This window comes from Rhagoletis zephyria, unplaced genomic scaffold, assembly GCF_001687245.7.
Source record: "Rhagoletis zephyria isolate East Lansing unplaced genomic scaffold, Rhagoletis_zephyria_1.1 Rzeph_scaffold_00513, whole genome shotgun sequence".
NCBI lineage: Eukaryota > Metazoa > Arthropoda > Insecta > Diptera > Tephritidae > Rhagoletis > Rhagoletis zephyria.
In genome coordinates, this window is record NW_016157597.1 from 79,961 (window position 1) to 99,398 (window position 19,438).

General features: G+C 36.1%; 1 protein-coding gene and 1 long non-coding RNA gene across 2 annotated transcripts in view; both read left to right on the plus strand.

Moving 5' to 3' along the window:
• Stam (signal transducing adaptor molecule) overlaps positions 1-19,438 on the plus strand; it is a 121,834-nt gene that overhangs the window by 19,080 nt on the left and 83,316 nt on the right. The gene's annotated exons all lie outside the window — the stretch shown is intronic.
• LOC108360064 (uncharacterized) lies at positions 3,076-5,041 on the plus strand. Its single transcript, XR_001847047.1, has 3 exons — positions 3,076-3,713; positions 3,816-4,506; positions 4,680-5,041. It is a non-coding gene; the product is annotated as an uncharacterized LOC108360064 (long non-coding RNA).

The window sequence follows — 19,438 nt, forward strand, 5'->3', positions numbered from 1 at the left end:
CTACACGGCGAGGCGCAAATACTCCCTGTAAAGGAGCACAATATAATGCTCTGCAAGCAGTTCCTGATCGCGAGCCACAGAAGTGGCCACCCAAGCAGACAGCTGCTTGCAGAGGAGCCCTCGCCTAGGCACGTCAGGAGGCATCTATATGAACTGACGGACGAAGACCAGAGGTTCATTAAGCAACCTCTGGACCCGACAGCTTACCGACGGCATTCACAGGGACTCAGTCTCGAGTTATGTAGACTCTAGACCTGTGAATGCCGTTCTAGGCATACCACCCCCGGACATAGACGAGACGGAGCTTCATCTGCCTCGGGAGACACGCACAACACTCGCACAACTTCGCTCCGGNAATGAGTGTCCGGCATGCGGAGAGACCCCACATGACTCGAAACACCTCTTCGCATGCCCGGAAAACCCGACAACCCTAACGGCCCTGTCCCTGTGGACAAACCCCACAGAAGCTGCACGCTTCCTAGGGTTGCCGTTAGTGGAACTTGACGACAACGACTGAGATACCAACCGTCCTGGGCGGGGTTGTTGTAGCCGCTACAACAACATACTATATTTTATTAAAACAAAATGTCGAAATCAGCTTCATATAGAAACAGTGTCATCGTTAATTAAGAAAGAGATGTTCTTAAATATCATAACTTTACGACACTCACATATTGACTAGATTTGACTATTTATTTTATTATATTTTAATTTGAATTATTTGTTTATAAAAATAAAGTTTATTCCTTAACAAACACTAAATGAAAATAAGTTTAATCTTTGAACAACATTAAAAAAAATCGACAAACTTTCGTAAAAATTTCGAACTTTCTATTTCAATTGTATCTCTTAATATTTTGCAGTTTTTTAGCTCATTTAATTTGAGACTAATAAAGTGCAAATTTAAAGCAGCTGTGATTTACAGTTGATGTTCGGCATATTTTTGACGATGTCGGTAATTTTCTTCCATATTATCTAAGTATGTTCGACGATTTTTTTAATGAAGAAAATGAGCAACGCCTTCCCCAAAAAAAAAAAAAAATATTAAAAACCAACGATAAGTCGCAGCTATGTATTTTAAACTTGCGCTTTATTTGAATTGATCGGGCTCCAAACTGCATACTCAAAATATATATTTATAGGAAATCTAATCAAAAAGCTTTACGAAAGTTTGTTGATTTTTTTAATGTTGCGCAAAGATTAAACCTTGGATTTATACGGGTTTTTTATTAATTAAAGTGTGGACTGCATTTTTATAAACAAATAATTAAAATTATATAATTTTAAGATAAATGGCCAATCTAGTTAACATGTATAAAGTTTTGATAAGCACTTGAAATGTCAAGTTTTAGTACTGAATTCAAAGAAGGTGTCTCTTTTATCCATTCATAATAACTTAAAAAATTTGTTGTTAAGAAGTGTATCTTAAAATATCTGCCTTGACATTTAGGAATCTATGTATGCATGCATATGAGCAAATTAAAAAGTCGATACAATTTACAGTCGAAAAGTACAGTTTTTGTATAGATTTCGTACTGAAGGAACAATTTTATTTCCCAACACTGTGGGGAACTAACCAAAATGGCCTAGTGTATTTCGCAAATATTCAAATAAATAATCATTAGAACCCTGCATGCGACATTAATTTCTAGCATTTACACGACTTAGTCGAATGTGAATGTACTGCTCATTCTATTTACACAAGCTAGTGTGCAACGTGGTGAATATTGACAGCGAAATAAGAGAAGAATAAGAATACTCTCTTATCTCTTTCTTGACTGAATACTGAAATCTTCTACCGACGCTCACTTACGCTCACCGATCGGCCATGGCCAGTCATGAGTGAACGAGCAAGCTAATAAATGTTACGAATGTGGTGAATGTTGCGCAGGCAGTCATGTGGCCAGCGATGCCTGTTGGTCCAGCAGGCACTTGGCAATAATTTTGTTATTTTCACTGATGCACAAATGCTACGCTTTCAGACTTGTTAAATTTAGATATGGGTGTTTCCAGCGGAAGGTCCACCACGACAAGAAAAATAAAAGTTTTATATCTAACGTATTTACGGGCCGATTTGTCTGCTTTTTAAAATATATACTGGCTATGTAAGTAAAATCATGTTTGCATAAAATGGTCTTCCTAGGTGGTGACAAGGTCGAGATATTTCGAAAAACCGTATTTATGGTCCGATTTGGTTCGAATTTGGCGTATGTGGTTGAAACATAATAAATCATAGATTTCCAATAAATTGACCCTGAATTGGCGCTGAAGTCAAAATATAAAGTATATTCTACATAAAATACATGTTTTATTTGCGTTAAAAATTCATTTAAAAGCAATATTAACAAAAATATAACGATGGAAATTTATGTCACGTGACGCCACGTCACGTCACGTTTCACACTTGGGGTTGTAAAAGAGAATTGAAACAATTTGCATTCATTCAAAAAACTCTAAAAACAACTAGAACTGTTCCAAATCATATTAAAATAAGTTTCATAAAAATAGCCATCCACAATTCGCAGAGTTTTGCGATTTTGCAAGAAAAGAAAAAATCAGCTTCCATTTTTTGTCACGTAACGAACCTCTCTTTAAATGCTTCTATTTCAGGACCAAGCAGTTCGATTGATTTAATTTTTCGGTTAAATATAGAGCTAATTACGTGCTATACAATGGCCCAAAAAAGTTAAAGAAAACAAATGGTATTCCTTTTTTGTATCACATTGAAATCGTACGACTGTCACGTGCGCCACCATGGGAATGCCCATATGTATGTACATATATGCATAATGATTAGTAGATGGTTTTTATATTTTTTTTGTAATGAGACATGGATAAGAAAAATGTTTCTACCTACATACATCCATACGTACATATGAATGTACCTTAGACTATGCTCAAAATTTTACATATATGGCACCGTCAGCAAAAAAAACATCAAAAATCTACACGGACTTTAAGAAATTTAAAATTTGCACATTATTATACTAAAATTATAACGTAACGTAACGTATAAATTTCGTACAAAGTTTGAAGCTTGGATTTATATGGTGTTTGTTAAAACCTAAGCCACGTTTTAATACAAAATTAACAAAAAATATTTAATATGAAAAACATTGCGAATATTATAAAAAAATCCCCTTATACTCAATTTGGTTAGTAAGGGCGTGTCCTTAAAGATTTCCTCTAGAGAATTAGGCATTGTCAAGGAGAGGATACCTTCCCTCTAGTAAACCACAACTAGTGCGTACAAGTTTGAAGAATGCAGTAGCACTAATACTTCTATAATACACACAACAGCCTCTTTGGATTTTTTTCACTTGCCGATTTTTACATACACCTTTTTTTAATATTCGCGAATTTCGTACACACATACATATGTATTAAATGTATATACGCAACGCCAGAATGGCATTGCATGCAACTGCGTTTATGCAAGTTCACAAAAATACAAGCATATTTAAGCTACTAAAGGGTCAGCTTAGCAGGTATGTAGGTTAAGACCGGGAGATATATGAGGCATATGAAAGAGGCAAACAAAATGAAAGAATTTGGGCTTTCCAAATTATTGATTAGAGGTTACCCGCGTCAACCCTAACTCTCAATGTACGTTTTATCGTTTTGAATTGCATGCAACAAGTGTCTATTTCATTACCAGCTGAATAATATCTACAGAGTGATCGTGTAAAAACGTTGCAAAGGACGCAGAAGATGTAAGTACATACATCAAAAAAATCACTTTCCAAATTTTTTAAAAGTATAATTTTGTTTAAGTTGATAGTGTTATAAATAAGCATATTTTTATATTCTTATAGAATTTAATGATGGCTTCCTCAGCTAGCAACGATCCGAATACATCCAGAATTGAACTTAGTAATTCAGATATAAAGACTAAAATTATTCAGAACGAATTTAAAATCAGTGATAAAATTGGAAAAAGTAAAGTCTGGGAGGTTTTTGGTAAAGTGGAGAAAAATAACGGAGAGGAAATCGAAAATGTTGTAGCATGTAGAAAATGCATAAATGTGTACAAGTTCTCAAGAATAGCACATCAAATTTAGTGAAGCATAAGTGCTATTTGATATCAAGATGTAACGATAGTACTTTGGCGGCAAAAATAGACGTCGACGTTGAGACAAAAAAAGCCGGAATACGAATTCTGTTGTCGATCATTTAAAATTGTGGAAGACCCCGGATTGGCGAGATTTTCAGAATTTCTAATAGCAACCGGTGCAAAATATGGCCAACATATAGATGTAAGCAAGTTACTACCCCATCCAACAACCATCGTGCGAAATGTCGGTAAAATATACAATGTATATTTCGAAAAAATACGAGAAGAAATTCAATCGGTAAAAAACGTGGGATTTGGACTCACTTCCGACATATGGACAGATGATTGTTTAAGGACATCATATTTATGTTTGACGATTCACTTTTGCAGAAATGGGCAATTGATCACTCATCTTTTGGGAATGAAATCAATGGAAGGCGCAAAATGCACAGGTAGTTAAACTCAAAACCAAAACTCTCAAAATTATTATTATTATTATTTACACTTATTATTATTATTATTATTATTATTATTATTATTATTATTATTATTTACACTTATTATTATTATTATTATTATTTTTATTTAGTTGCTGATCAAGATATTTTGTATTTTATTTTTAAAGGTGGAAACATTACAACAAAGGTTGAGAAACTCTTGGATGAATTTGATTGCACACCCGGCGACCAGGCCATTGTTGTCACTGACAGAGGCTCAAACATGGTGGCAGCATTTCGCACCTACAACCACATAAACTGCATAAACCACTTACTGCACAATATACTAGTTAAATTGTTTAATAAATCGGGCATAAATTGTCCTCATTAAGATCCTCTTTAAAAAGCTTTTTATGCACACGCTGGAACACTATTTATTATAGGTCAAACCGAACCGAGTCTTCTACTTCCGTTTCGGCTTACAATTCGCAAATTTTTATGGACTTTTTACAACCTCGAACCTTCGAAGAAAAAATCAACAATGAGATACGCATATCGTTGGCTTAGTTCGCAAACGTGCTAAGTCCACTTTTTATGTAAATTGAGATTTTGATGCAGTAAGATAGCATAACTGAAAATACATCATTACCAAAAAAGAAAATTACCGTAATGTCGTTTTTACTTGTTTTTATGCATTGGTACGCAAATGTGCTAAGTCCAAAAAAATCCAAAAAATATATATACACATCTGTCCGTGTACACGATAACTCGAGATATCTCAACGAAATTTGGTATGTAGGTTGCCCTTTATCCAAGGTAAGTTGGTATTAAAAATGGGCGAATCGGAATGTAACCACGCCCATTTCCGATATAAAGGTATTTTCTAAAAATGCAAAAACTACGATATTTCAGTAAATATTGGATGCAAATTGTTCAAAATTAGTATGTGAAGTAGAATTTTTGTAAAAAATATTATTATTATTTTTGGAAAATGGGCGTGACCCCGCCCACCTATTATGAAAGGCTGTATCTCAGTAGCCCATTCACCAAACTCGGTACGAGCCTTATTTAGGGTCTAGCTAAGAAATCTGTTAAAAATCTAATTCACTTAAAATCGATGATCGCGATAACCACTCAGAAGAACATAAGATTATGATACATTTTTGGATAATGGGCATGGCGCCGCCCACTTATGACCACAAATGTGTAACTCGGTAACCGATTTATCAATTTCTACCAAACTCGGTGCACTTAATAAACCTGGTACGGAAAAGCAATTCGTTGAAAATTATTCAAATCGGACCAAAATTACATTCGCTTCCCGTATATCTAACGGTAAATTTCAAAAATACGGAAACTGATATTTCAATAACTGAAGACGCTAATTTACTTCAAGTTAATACTTACAACAATCTCTTAACAATAAATAAGACTGCGTGACACCGCCCACTTTATGACTACAAGGTGTATTTCGGTAGCCACTTTAGCGATTTCCACTAAACGTGGTTCAATTATTTTATTGAGTTGAACTCAGGATATTATCGAAAACCTTTGAAATCGGGAAAAAGCCCCTGCTTACGACAGTATTTGATACCTGCGCCGGGTATATAAAGTTCGGTTTCGCCAAAACTTATACCTCTTTACTTGCTTTTAATTATTTTCTTTTATAAATGGTACATAAATTTACGACTTAAAATAGTTATTTTTGTTAATAGCAATGAAATAAAACTGTATAAGGTTATAATTAATTGTAAAACAGTAAAATATATTTAAAACAGCAATTAAATCTTTTAACAATAAAAAATAATGGAAAAAAGGTTGATAGAAAATGTGCTAAGTCCACATTAAAAGAATAAAATCTTAAAGAGAAAATGTGGTAAGTCCTAAAAGAGCCTATAAGTCTGCAACAGCTTTATTTGGAAATTGGCCGATTATTGGTACTAAAACAAGACGAACTAAGGAATAAAACTGCATTTACAGATTAGAAAAATATTGAAAACAAAAAAAGTTAGACGGTTTTTTGTCCCTCCTGAAAAATAAAAAAAAGGACTTAGCACGTTTGCGAACTAGGCACAAATGTAACATTTCATGATGATTTCGATATTCTTCAGTGGTGGCACTTGCATCAAACCCAATTCCTATTATTATACAAAACAAGCTGTAAAATTCTAGCGGTGCCAGCTAGTAGTGCCGCTTCTGAAAGGGTTTTTTCAAAGGCTAGGCTTCTCATATCAGAGAAACGAAGTTTGATCGGTTCAAACCCAGTTAATTCTAATGCTAAGGAAAATGATATTAAAAAAGAGTTGGAACAAGAAACTAATTTTTGATAATAAAATGTTATAGTTATGAAGTATTAAAGTAAATGAGCGATATGTACATACGCACATATGTTATTATCTGAAGTCTGCTTTTATTTTCATTAAGTGTGCATGTAGGAATGAATTAAATTTTAGTTATTGAAAAATTTTGCTTTTCTTATTTACAATGAAATACATATGTAAATATAAGAACGATTTTTATTTATTAAGTAGTTATGGAAAAATCTAATTATTGGTTATTTTCAATAAATTATTAAAAAAAAAAACGTAGTAAAACATACATATTTACATGGCATTCTTTCTAATTCTTTTGCTTCCGTTTATCAAAAAGCAAATATTTTGCTTTGGGACAATAGCAAACATTCGAATATTCACTGTGTCTCACCAGATATTCGCACCAGCGTGTCCAGATTTTTAAAAACAAAGCGCAATTTCTGCAAAAAAAAATCGCCAAAAATCGCCATTTTTTTTTAAATAAAATTCATGAAATCGATTTAACAAATCTTTATTTTAAAAATTAGATCTTGTTATCATATAGTTTTTAAAACCAAAAACTAATATAATACCTTCAGAAGGTAATAATAAATAACACAAATCGCTTATATAATAGTGATGTACAAACAATTTTCTTTACAAATACGCATACTTTTTAAAAATATTTGTTTCAACACATTTTTCAATAGGACTGCGCAATTATTAAATTTATTATTCATATTAATTGATTAATCGCACAATCCGCTTTAAAGAGCTCGGCGCTAAAAATAAAATAAAAACCTATAATAAGGCGAGATCAGCTATTTCCACAATTTCTTCATAATCACCTATAGTGTCTGAATTATTTACATTTCGTTTGTTGTCATATATTGATTTATTCAACCTTGATAATATACTGTTTGGTATTGGAAACGTTTTGCACTATTAGCCTTCATATAAAACTTTATTCGAACTATTGAATTAAGGCTTTCCAACCTCATCCTATTTCGAATCTTAGTTTTTGTTGAATTCATTACGGAAAAAACGCGCTCAACAAAAGCATGTGAGTGCTGCAAGGATAATAATGTGAAGGCTATTTTACTTCCATATATTTCCAAAAATTTTATTGCCTGTGCGTTTTTCACTCCGTAAGCAATTATCCAAAATTCTTCAGAGTCGGATGGAATGGTTCTGAAAAACTTATTCCATGGGAAAGTTAAAAGATTTAAATATTCAGTCTCCGCTGCTTTTCTTTCCGTCAAAGTCAAATAGTGAATTGGCAGGTCCCTGAAACTCGCTCTCTTGTGATTCACACTTTTCTGGTGACAAAATCAAAGCTTTTTGAAAGTATTTAATTGACTAGGTAATCGTTTCAGAAGTTCTTCGATTAGGGTGATAAAAAATATTTGTTGTTGTTGTTGTTGTTGTTGTTGTAGCGGCTACAACAACCCCGCCCAGATCGGCTGATATCTCAGTCGTTGTCGTCGAGTTTCACTAACGGCAGCCCCAAGAAGCGTGCAGCCTCTATGGGGTCGGTCCACGGGGACGTCGCCGTTAGGGTTGTGGGGTTTTCCGGGCATGCGAAGAGATGTTTCGGGTCGTGAGGGGTCTCTCCGCATGCCGGACATTCGTTCGGCACATCCGCATTTAGCCTACTCAGGTAGGAGTTTAGCCTGCTGCAATAGCCAGAGCGAAGTGGGGCCATTGTTGTCCTGGTCTCCCGAGGCAGATGGAGCTCCGTCGCGTCAATGTCCGGTGTTTGTGTGCCTAGAACGGCATTCACAGGTCTTGAGTCTACATAACTCGAGACTGCGTCCCTAAGAATGCCGTTCAGGGTCTGTCTGTGAGCTGACGGGTCCAGAGGCTGCTTAATGAACCTCTGGACTTCGTCCGTCAGTTCATATAGATGCCTCCTGACGTGCCTCTGCGAGGGCTCCTCTCGTCAAATTGGCGCGAAATCGCCAAATCTGGACACTCTGATTCGCACACTCATCGACGGCAGTACAACTCTCTTGTATCTTTTTGCACAACATGTGTCTCTTTATTTTTTGTGCCAAGAAAGCAGTTCTCACTATTCTCTACACACTCATTCATTCACCTTGCTTGCTAAGGGTTGAATGAGCAAACAGTTTGGAGCACAAACGACTGTCTCATAAATGCCAACCACTACATTCATGCAACTGTCTAATATTCATTAAAAGACAATTTGTCATCAGTCTGAAATAAAAAAATTATAAATCGGAAGGGTAAAATAGTATTGTGTTATTAATTCAAAAATAAAAAGTTTCATTTCACTGATTTGATTTTCCCCCAATCCCAACGTTACCAACACACATTTCAAATATGAGTCAAAGTAGAAGATATTAAATAAAACCTCAAATTCAGCGCCACCTGCGTAGATTTTTTAAAAAAATTTATTTTTATTCACGAACATAACAAGAAAAGAATTAGCCAAACCGGCCAAGCTGATCTCAAGTTATGATGTTAGATCTCGTTACCTTAATATAGAAAGGCCCTATTTTACATTTTTGTTTCTTTAAGAGGTGATGAACAGGGCCGAAAAGTTGTAAGTTTTTGCTTGCTTATTTTGCTTATTTCAATGTGTTAAGTGAAGTACGGACCTTTTAAGTTAACGGCCAGGAAATAAATTGCTGTTATTTCGTGTGTGTGAATAGTAGTGTCCAAGGAGTTTTGACGTCTGATATTTTACAGCCTGCTGTCTCACCTTTTCCTTCCGAATTAATGGAAAGGGCATATATTTCTGTTGAAAACAAGGGTACCATGTACTATTTACAAACAAACTTTAGTAAGCCATAGTAGAAAGCGAAGCAAATTCCTGAAGAACTTCGTACTGCTTAAGAAAATTTGGCTTAACAAATTTTTTATGACCATTTTTTTGCGTTATTTTATTTTTGAAATGTTTACAAATAATAACATAAAAACAGAGTCGGTTTTTATTAATCCCGAACAGACATCTGCAGCGGGTACATAATTTTCGTGTATACTCGAGCATGCATCTAACAAAATCCGTTTTGCATCATTCTCTGTAAACGAGCAGAATTATTGTTCGTTAGCGACTGAGCTCAAGACGAACATGTTGGCCACAACAGCCGATTGATTTTCATACATACTTGATTGGGTTCGGGCGCTTTGCGAGTCAATATACCTGGGTGTGCACAAAATTTTCTTGATTGGCTTATGGCGTTTTCGTTTTTACAAAAAAATGTTGTCTTCTTATCGCCCTATTCTTAGTGTTTGTGCGTAGAGGGCAAAGAGAAGGTTGTAATTTTCGGTGCACATTTATTTTTTGTAAAAGTACCTTTGTACCTACATAGGTTTAGGCCGTGTGTTCTAATATATACACACAGCACTCCACGCGAAACTATACGAAATAGATACACAAATATTTTTGTCTACTTCGCTTATAATTTTTTTCATTGCGTATTCACAAGCACAAAGCAACAACATTTTCGTATGCTTTGTTGGAATATATTGGCGCCAGTTACCTTCAGCGTAAATTTAGTTGTTGTTCAGCGTTTTATCGCAATGTTCGGGTGTCCGTTTCATTGTTACACAAATTTTCGGGTTAGCTGCGGGGGTCCGAGTGTGGTGTTTGCTTGTGCTCAATTTTTAGCGAGGGTGATCGAACAGGCTCTTTCGTACTCAAAGCAGCTGTCAGGTGTGCATATCGATCGAACACACGGTGGCCGAGTGTGGCGTTCGCTTGTGCTCGATTTTTAATGAGGGTGATCAAAAAGGTTCGATCATACTCAAAGCTCCTCTCTGATTCCTAACTTCAATTGCATTTCTGCTCTGCAATTTGTCTCTACGGGACGGCATTGGCGTTATTGAAAAGATTAAAAACAATTTATCTCAAATGAAGAATAACGAATATTTAAAAAAATGACCTGCGCAGGTCTATTATTTAAGAGTATCAAGTGCAATAGCCCAAGATGACCCTGGAATATTCTGATTAATTAGAGAACGTTTTTCTTGCGTACCTCACTCTTTGATGTCCCAACCGGAAGAGGACATTTTTATTCTTCTTTTTCTATTATTACATTTTCAGGGTTACCACATTTACAACAATTTCTAAACTACCAATGTTACATTGCCACATAAATACTTTTACGAATATGGACCAGTTAACTAAAGTGTTGTTTACACAAATCACAAATCTAACGTTGCCACATAAAACTTCTTACAACTACAAACTATTAAACTAAAGTGTTGCCGTAGGAGCATTACTTACAACTCGGCCATCCTGACACATTGATCGACCCGATCAATTAACAAATAAATCTTAAGTTCTAAACTAATGGTTGAGTGTCGCTTAACTGTTCACCAGTGTCTGACTCAGGGGTTCGTGCAAACCACATTCGAAGTTTTTGCGAAGCATTTGCGTTATCTGGCAGTTTTCTACACGTAAAACATAACGGTCATTGGATAATTTCTTATGTATTATGTAAGGACCGCGAAATTTCGGAATAAGTTTCTTATTAGTGCCGTGCAGTGGTATCCACATTTTTCATGACTACAAAGTCTCCTACCTCGTAATTTCTCGCGGGTATGCTGTGCTTAAGAAAGTAATTTAAGTTATAGTCCTGCGATTTTTCAATGCACCTTAGGGCCTCTTCACGAACCCTCACTAAAGCACAGGGTTGTTGTACCACCTTTCCTGCTTATAAACTCAGTTAGTTCATCTATAATTCTCCCCCTCTGATTCACACCGAATAACAATTTACAAGGGGTATTCTTTGTCGTAGAATGGACTGTATTGTTAATGGCGTATTCGACATCTACTAATTTGTTTACCCAGTCCGAATGACCAACTGGTTCGGTTAATTTTGCTAACATTGCTTTCAAAATTCGACTGACGCGCTCTACCCGTCCACTTGCCTGCGGGGATGCCACCGCAACCTTTACATGCGCTATATTATTCCTAACCATAAAATCTGCAAACATCTACGAGGTGAAACAAGAACCGCGGTCACTTTTTATACGCCTCGGACGGATATAATAGTCGAAATACTTTTGTAATGCAGCGCACACTTCTTTAGTACTGATTGTTTTCACTGCAAACAGTTTCACATGTTTCGTAAAGCCATCAACCACTACAAATACGTGCTTCCTAACAGAGCGGACGGAAGGCAAAGGACCAAAATAGTCGACGTGTAGAGTATCAAAAGGCTCAGGTTTTTTGGGTATATTGAACATGTTGTGGCGATTGGAAGGCGCTTCTAGCGAATAAATTATGCACTTCAGGCAATTCTTTATGAAATTTTTCACCCTCTTCCTCAATTTCGGGAACCAATAATTTTTCCGTAATTGTTCCACCGTTTTCTCCACCGCCATAGGTCCGATATTTTCGTGAATAGCCCTAATTACATTATCTTCCATTTCTTTAGGAACATACAGCATTATGTGTCCTCCACTGTTTTTCCTGAAAACTAATCCATCAATAAGCTCATAATTTTCAACAGGTCCACCCTCTAACTTGGACCTCAGTAATTTGATTGTGTCATCTCTGTTTTGTATTAATTGCAAATTAAAATCTATGTCCTCAACCCCATCTGATTCCACTGTGCAACACCTGCTAAGCGCCTCTACATGGGCCATGGAAGTTGCTGCCCGATGCTTAACTTTGTAGTTATAATTCTCAAACGTGAAAACCCATTTTGCGATTCGAGAATTTACTTGCTTTTTATCCAAAGCTTGGGCTAAGGCATTACAATCTGTAACTTAGTGAAGGCGATACCCTTAAGCTGCGTCTTAAACCTTTTAAGAGCGTATACAATAGCTAATGTTTCCAACTCGAAACTATGTAACATCGATTCACACTCAGATGCAGTTTTTGAAAAGTAAGACAACGGTGGTAAATCGTCCTGTTTTTGTAATAGAATCGCCTCAAAACCTAACTTACTAGCATCCGTGTGAAGTTCGGTTTCCTTTGTTGGGCTGTATATCGATAGTACTGGGGCAGAAGTTAGGTTTTCGTTGAGTTTATTAAAGGCTTCTATACATTCAGGTGTGAAGTTAAACACTGTTTTTCTTAAGAAGGGAAATCGCCTAGAGAATGAAAACAAACCTAAGCATTGTTGAACCTCCTTAAAATTATGCGGTTGTGGAAAATTCCGAATGGCTTCGCTGTGCATTGGATGCGGCCGAATGCCGTCTTTGTTCACAATATATCCCAAGAACTCAATTTCGAAGAACCCAAATTTACATTTTTTCATTTTCAGTTCCAGACCCCTCTTGCGCAACCGTTGTAAAATTCGTGATCTGTGATCATCCTATTATAGTATTTTAAATCAGATTGATATAACAAAAAAAAGTACAATTTATTGTAATTCATTTACATATTTATTAAGGCGATAAATCAGTATTTTCAATCAACAAAAAACAAACATAAAATTTGACAAACATATATGTATGTATGTCCATATCCTCATTAATTTATAACATAGTTTTTGTACTACAAGTACAAATGCATATACGGTCACTCACAGAAATATTTTGCATAGATTTTTTTTTTGCAGTATTCAGAATATTTTTCATGGTATTTTTTTTGTTAATTTAAAAAAATATATATGTATGTGCAGTTTTAAAGTTGCGAAAACATCCCGTCGACATTTTATAGTTTTTTTTTTGCTACAAAAAAATTCGTTATAAGGAAGAAAATGCCCAACATCGTCAGTAAAAAAAATTAAAAATCAAGGGAGTTTTTAGCAACTTTAAAATTGCACTTTATTGTATTAAATTGAATGGGCTATAAAACTGCATAATAGAATTTTTTGTAAAAATTATGATTAAAAAGTTTGATATTTTTATGATAATTTGGTGAACTTAAACCAACTTTCTCTAAAGTGTGAAATTGTGATTTACATGATTTTTGTTGTAAAATGAGCTATATATTTTTTTTAACTAACAAAAAAATACCATGAAAAATATTTTGAATATTGCAAAAAACTCAATCCAAAATATTTTTGTAAGTGACTGTATTTGGTACAGCAGTAACTGCCTATATAACTATATAAAATTTTTTGAATCACGGTTTGAGATCAATTTAAGATATTATCAGTATATTTAAGTAATAATAAAAAAGTTAACACATTTAACTAAACAATAAATATATAAGTGCATCACCTATTCCATTTCGAGCGAAGCAAAATTATTCCTTCTTTTGATGGTAATGCGATCTTAAAGAAATTATAGCATTAAGGGTTGCAAAAAATTCTTAATTTGGCCTTGAGAGGGGATATTTGTGATAAAAATTTAATTGCCTAACAAAAAAATTGTTTCCAGCAATCCCGGGATTTAAATGGACTAATCCCGGGATATTCGGGACTTAAAAAAGACCGGGATCCCGGGATCATCCCTAATTCATACTGACCCCCTGGTGTTACGAAAGAAGTATATTTTATTGAACCTTCATCCATCTCCACCTGGTGGAAACCATTTTTAAGATCCAGAGCTGTGAAATATTTTTTTCCTTCAAGATACTTTATACAATCTTCAACCAAGGGTATATCTATAGTCAATACACAATCTACCTTCCCCGCTTTTCTTACGTACCACAACCGTGGCTGAGGCATAGGGTGAGCTACTTTACCTAATTATTCCCTTCGCTAAAAGTTCATCGACCATTGCTTGAACTTCAGCTTTCTCTGAGAATGATAGCCGACGAGGTGCACAATGATAAGGCGTCAGTTAAATTTAGCTTCATTTTTAGGTCGTAAGGCTCCTTTTCGGAATCAGGTAAGGGATCACAATAAAATCTCACAATCAAGTCCCGCAACTGTTTGCTTTGTTGCTCGCTTCAACCAGGATTCAGGTTAGCTTCCGTAAAGCCACCAGTAACGGAAACGCTGGATAAACAAGCATTTTTAATTTCAAACAATTTATGTTTCGAATATGTTCTTTTAGACTTCAATTTACACAAAATTATATTAAACTTCTTTAAGAGATCGCGTCCCATCAGCAATGGTACATCAAGGTCGGTGTCCGACAGTAGAGACAATTCCTGCGAAACATACTGATTGTCAAATCGTAAAAAACATTTAATATTGCCATAACTACATACATATTTGAGAATTACCTACTCCTACATATTTTGACCGCTCTAGCTTTCCATGCTTCAGGTTTGGGACACAAGACCTCTTAATAAAACTCCTCGGACTACCCGATTCAAGAAGGGATAAAAAATCAAAAAACTTTGTGCACCTGTCTTGCCTATCTTTAAAAGCGACACTTACCGTTTGTAATTCACGCACTGCTCTCACTAATTCGGCTTCTTTCTCCTCACTTGTCGAAGTCTGCGCTGGTTTGTTGACAGCAGCCACTAATCCTCGCCTCGGGCAGGCTTGGTAGAGATGCCCTAACTCTCCACATTTGAAACACGAACCCATTGCTCGCTTCGGCTTTGGACAATGGGCAATTGTAGCAACGTGGTGCCTCAGACTGGGCAGTAGCTGCGCCCACGGCAACCGCAGGATTTGGTTTGACGGTCTTCACGCCGGCCAAAGCTTTCGGGCGGAACTTCTCGTAGCGGTCTATCTGCACTTTTAGCTCTCGCACGGTGTTCGCGTGGTAGAGCATCGTTGCCGCCCCTGACTTATCGCCTATACCGGCAATAACAGCATCAAGAAGATCTCGCTCTGGTATGTTCGCTTTGCTCGCGATCACCTGCATCTCCAACAAATAACGCTGGACACTGATTGCCCTTTAGTTTCCTTGAGCTCCTCATACACATCCAGCAAAGAATAAGCGATCGCGAACTGTTCGGTTAGAGCCGCTTTCATGCTGAGGTAGTCTGGTGCTACCGCCGTTCTGGCGAACAATTTCGCAGTCCCATCCAAGAACCGACGCAAGCACAGCAGCTGCATTCGCTTATTAACGCGCATTATTACAAAAACGTCCTCCAGCTCGAAAAACCATTTGCGGATATCATATTTGTCGTCACCGGCAAACTTAGGTACCATCGCCTCGACTGTAGCTATGTCGATAAAACCACCCTGATGCGATTGATCTTGCAGTTGTTGGATCTCGCGTTCTAAAGTTAAAATTTCTCGTTGTTTCCTCAACCGTGTAATTCCCGGCTCCAAGTCCTCAGCTCCCGTAAACTAGGATGGAGGAGCGCTCTGGCTGTCTCTTTCTACATTGGCCGTAGCACTAGTGACGGAAGTAGCAGGAATATTGGCATTGTCCTCCGATACATGCGCAGCAACGGAAGACATAGGGGAATCGACTACCTCAGATACGTCAGTTACCAACAGGTTAGGTTCCGAAGTTTTGTCCTGAGTTGGATTATTAGCAGCGCTCACTTGGACACCCATGACCTCATCACAAAGTGAACGCAGTTGCGCGATGGTCGCGGTTTTCGGAAACGCAATTCCGGCTTGTGCTAACACCTCCATAAGGCTTTCTCCTAACCCGGATATTTCCGACATCACAATTCGTGTACACAGATATATTATTTAAGCAAACTTCCGATTAGCTTTTTGGGCAATACCCACTTCTGAAGGGCTGAAATAGCCCAACATGACCCTGGAATCTTCTGATTAATTAGAGAGCGTTTTTCTTGCGTACCTCACGCTTTGATGTCCCAACCGGAAGAGGGCATTTTTATTCTTCTTTTTCTCTTATTACATTTTCAGGGTACCCACATTAACAACAATTTCTTACAAACTACCAATGTTACGTTGGCACATAAATACTTTTACGAATATGGACCAGTTAACTAAAGTGTTGTTTACCCAAATCACAAATCTAACGTTGCCACATAAAACTTCTTACAACTACAAACTATTAAACTAAAGTGTTGCCGTGGGACATTCCTTACACAAGCAACACTTAATTGTCCATTTTAATTTTTCAATCCTTGCCGCTGGGGTGTAGTGGTAAGCAGTGCGCGCTTCCACTCCACAACACCTGGGTTCAAGCCCTGGTCAAAGCAACATCGCAAAAAAATATAAAAAAAAACGGTTTTTTCTTAACAGCGGTCGTCCGTCGGCAGGCAATGGCAAACCTCCGAGAGGATTTCTGCCATGAAAACCAGCTTCTCATAAAAAAAAAATACAATCGCCGTTCGTAGTCGGCGTAAAACTGTAGGTCCCTCCGCTTTGTGTGACAACATCAAGGCGCACGCCACAAATCGGAGGAGAAGCTCGGCCAAACACTAACATATGTGTAAGCGCCAATCTATTATTATTATTATTATTATTATTATTATTATTGAAATAAACTGAATAAAAAAACTAGGGATGTGCCGGATAGAGATTTTGCCGGATAACCGGATTCCGGATACCAAGTAAAAAATAAGAGTAGGATTCGGATATCCGGTAGACTGCTGCTCACAATATTGTTATATTCAGTTTTTTGTTTAGCGACATACTTATGACCAGATTATCTGCTTTTTCGAGCTTAACTATCCAATACGCAATTAATAATACAAAATTGTTCCCCTGAAATCCGAGTCACAAAATAATCCAGTATGAAAAAGATAACTTTTCCTTCTGCATCCGTGATTTATCGATTATTTTTGGTAAATAGAGGGAAACGTCAAAGACAAACGATAAACAATAATGAACGCCGCTAAGCAAAAACGCGTGGCTGTATTTTTATTAAAAACTATGATGGAAACCATTATGCATGCTTACGTATCGTCTCGCTTCCCATATCGGTCGTAATGCTTCATTGTTGCAAATTTTTGTGACCCACATTCCAAAACTCGTTTTTTCTAACATCAATAATTCTAAAAACGGTGGATGGTGAACTAATTCGAATATATAAATCAGCTAGCATGGAGAAACCAGTTGAATCATATGAAAAAAGCTGAACTCTAGTGAAAGCTTCTATTGAAGAGCGAGCTACCCAGGATATTTGGCAATGCTTTGAGGAAATCGCCAACGGCTCTGATGTTGATTCCAGTTTTTGTAGTGATCTGGATAGAAAAACTTTGGGTAGACAAGGTCGGAACCGTTCAAGAAAAAGGGCAGCGATTTAGAAATGGAGAACCCAGACAAGAAGATCCTTTTATTTGGTGTAAGCATAGTCGTAAAGAATTTCCAAATTTGTTTACACTGGCAATGAAACATCACCTTCCTCAGTGAACTCAAACAGACCCAGTGGGAAAATTAATGTATAGTTATCGAAAAAATAATCGGTAAAACAGCCGTTTTCGTATTCGAAAATGCGTTATTTTTCCCACGTCGATGTCCTAGGAAAAGTGGGGCACTCATTTTTGCATTACCAGTGATTTAATATGAAATATTTGCGAGTTTTTGGATACATTAGAATTCTGATTACATATTAAACAGAAATAGAATCTNCCAAACTTTGGGTAGACAAGGCAGGAACCGTTCAAGAAAAAGGGCAGCGATTGAGAAATGGAGAACCCAGACAAAAAGATCTTTTTATTTGGTGCAAGCATAGGCGCATTATATATATAGGCGCAAAGAATTTCCAAATTTATTTGTCAATGTTATTGTGGCTTGTTAACATTTTATTTTTAATATTTTTATTGAGCTTTGTACCACGATTGTTTNGAAAAAATAATCGGTAAAACAGCCGTTTTCGTATTCGAAAATGCGTTATTTTTCCCACGTCGATGTCCTAGGAAAAGTGGGGCACTCATTTTTGCATTACCAGTGATTTAATATGAAATATTTGCGAGTTTTTGGATACATTAGAATTCTGATTACATATTAAACAGAAATAGAATCTGGAACTCATTAGAAATACATTATATTAGGGCTGTGCGATTATTCGATTACTCGAGCAAGTTGGTTAATCAATTATTCGGTTAATCAATTACTCGAGTAATCAAGATTTTGATTACTCAAAACGATGATTAATCGAGTTACTTGAAATATGATTACTCAAAAAAAATAATTTTGCTCGTTAAAAGAGTTTACTTTGGAAAATGCTTATTTTCTTTTTTACATTCTGTATATGAAAAAATGTTTCCTTTTAATTTTTGAAAACAGAAACGTTGTTTTCAAAGTATCAAGGAACTTTAACTACTTTATACATATGTAAAGAGTTGAAATGTTGATTACTCATTTTACTCGAAATGTTGATTAATCATAAAGCAAATTACTCAAATATTTTTGTTTTTGGTTAATCAAAAATCTTGATTACTCGAGTAACTGAACTTTTGAGTAATCATAATTTCCGATTAATCGAATAATTGAGTTATTTACTTTATGATTAATTAAAATTTTGAGTAATCAATTAATCGCACAGCCCTACATTATATTATTTATCACGCATGTAATGCATTACCACTTTTACCACTGGGGAGTGTTTAGAACCTAATACTATCCTTATTTATGTTGCCCGATAATGCAGAAATGCTTCTTTTTATAATGAAAAATATATAAATTTTTAACTCTTAATTACTAATTAGATACTATTAAATTTGATTAAAAAACTACAAAAAAACTTCTGAACTAGATTTTTAAAGTTAATCTTCTATAATCGAAATCCGGAAATCCGGCCGGATTTTAGGCAGTATCCAGCCGGATAGTCGGATAACAGAAGAACGGCCGGATAAGCCGGATTCCGGATATTTACCGAATACCCGGTACATCCCTAAAAAGCATTAAACTGTACACTAAACTTTGTTGTTTTGCGAGCATATTTGCAAGCATATT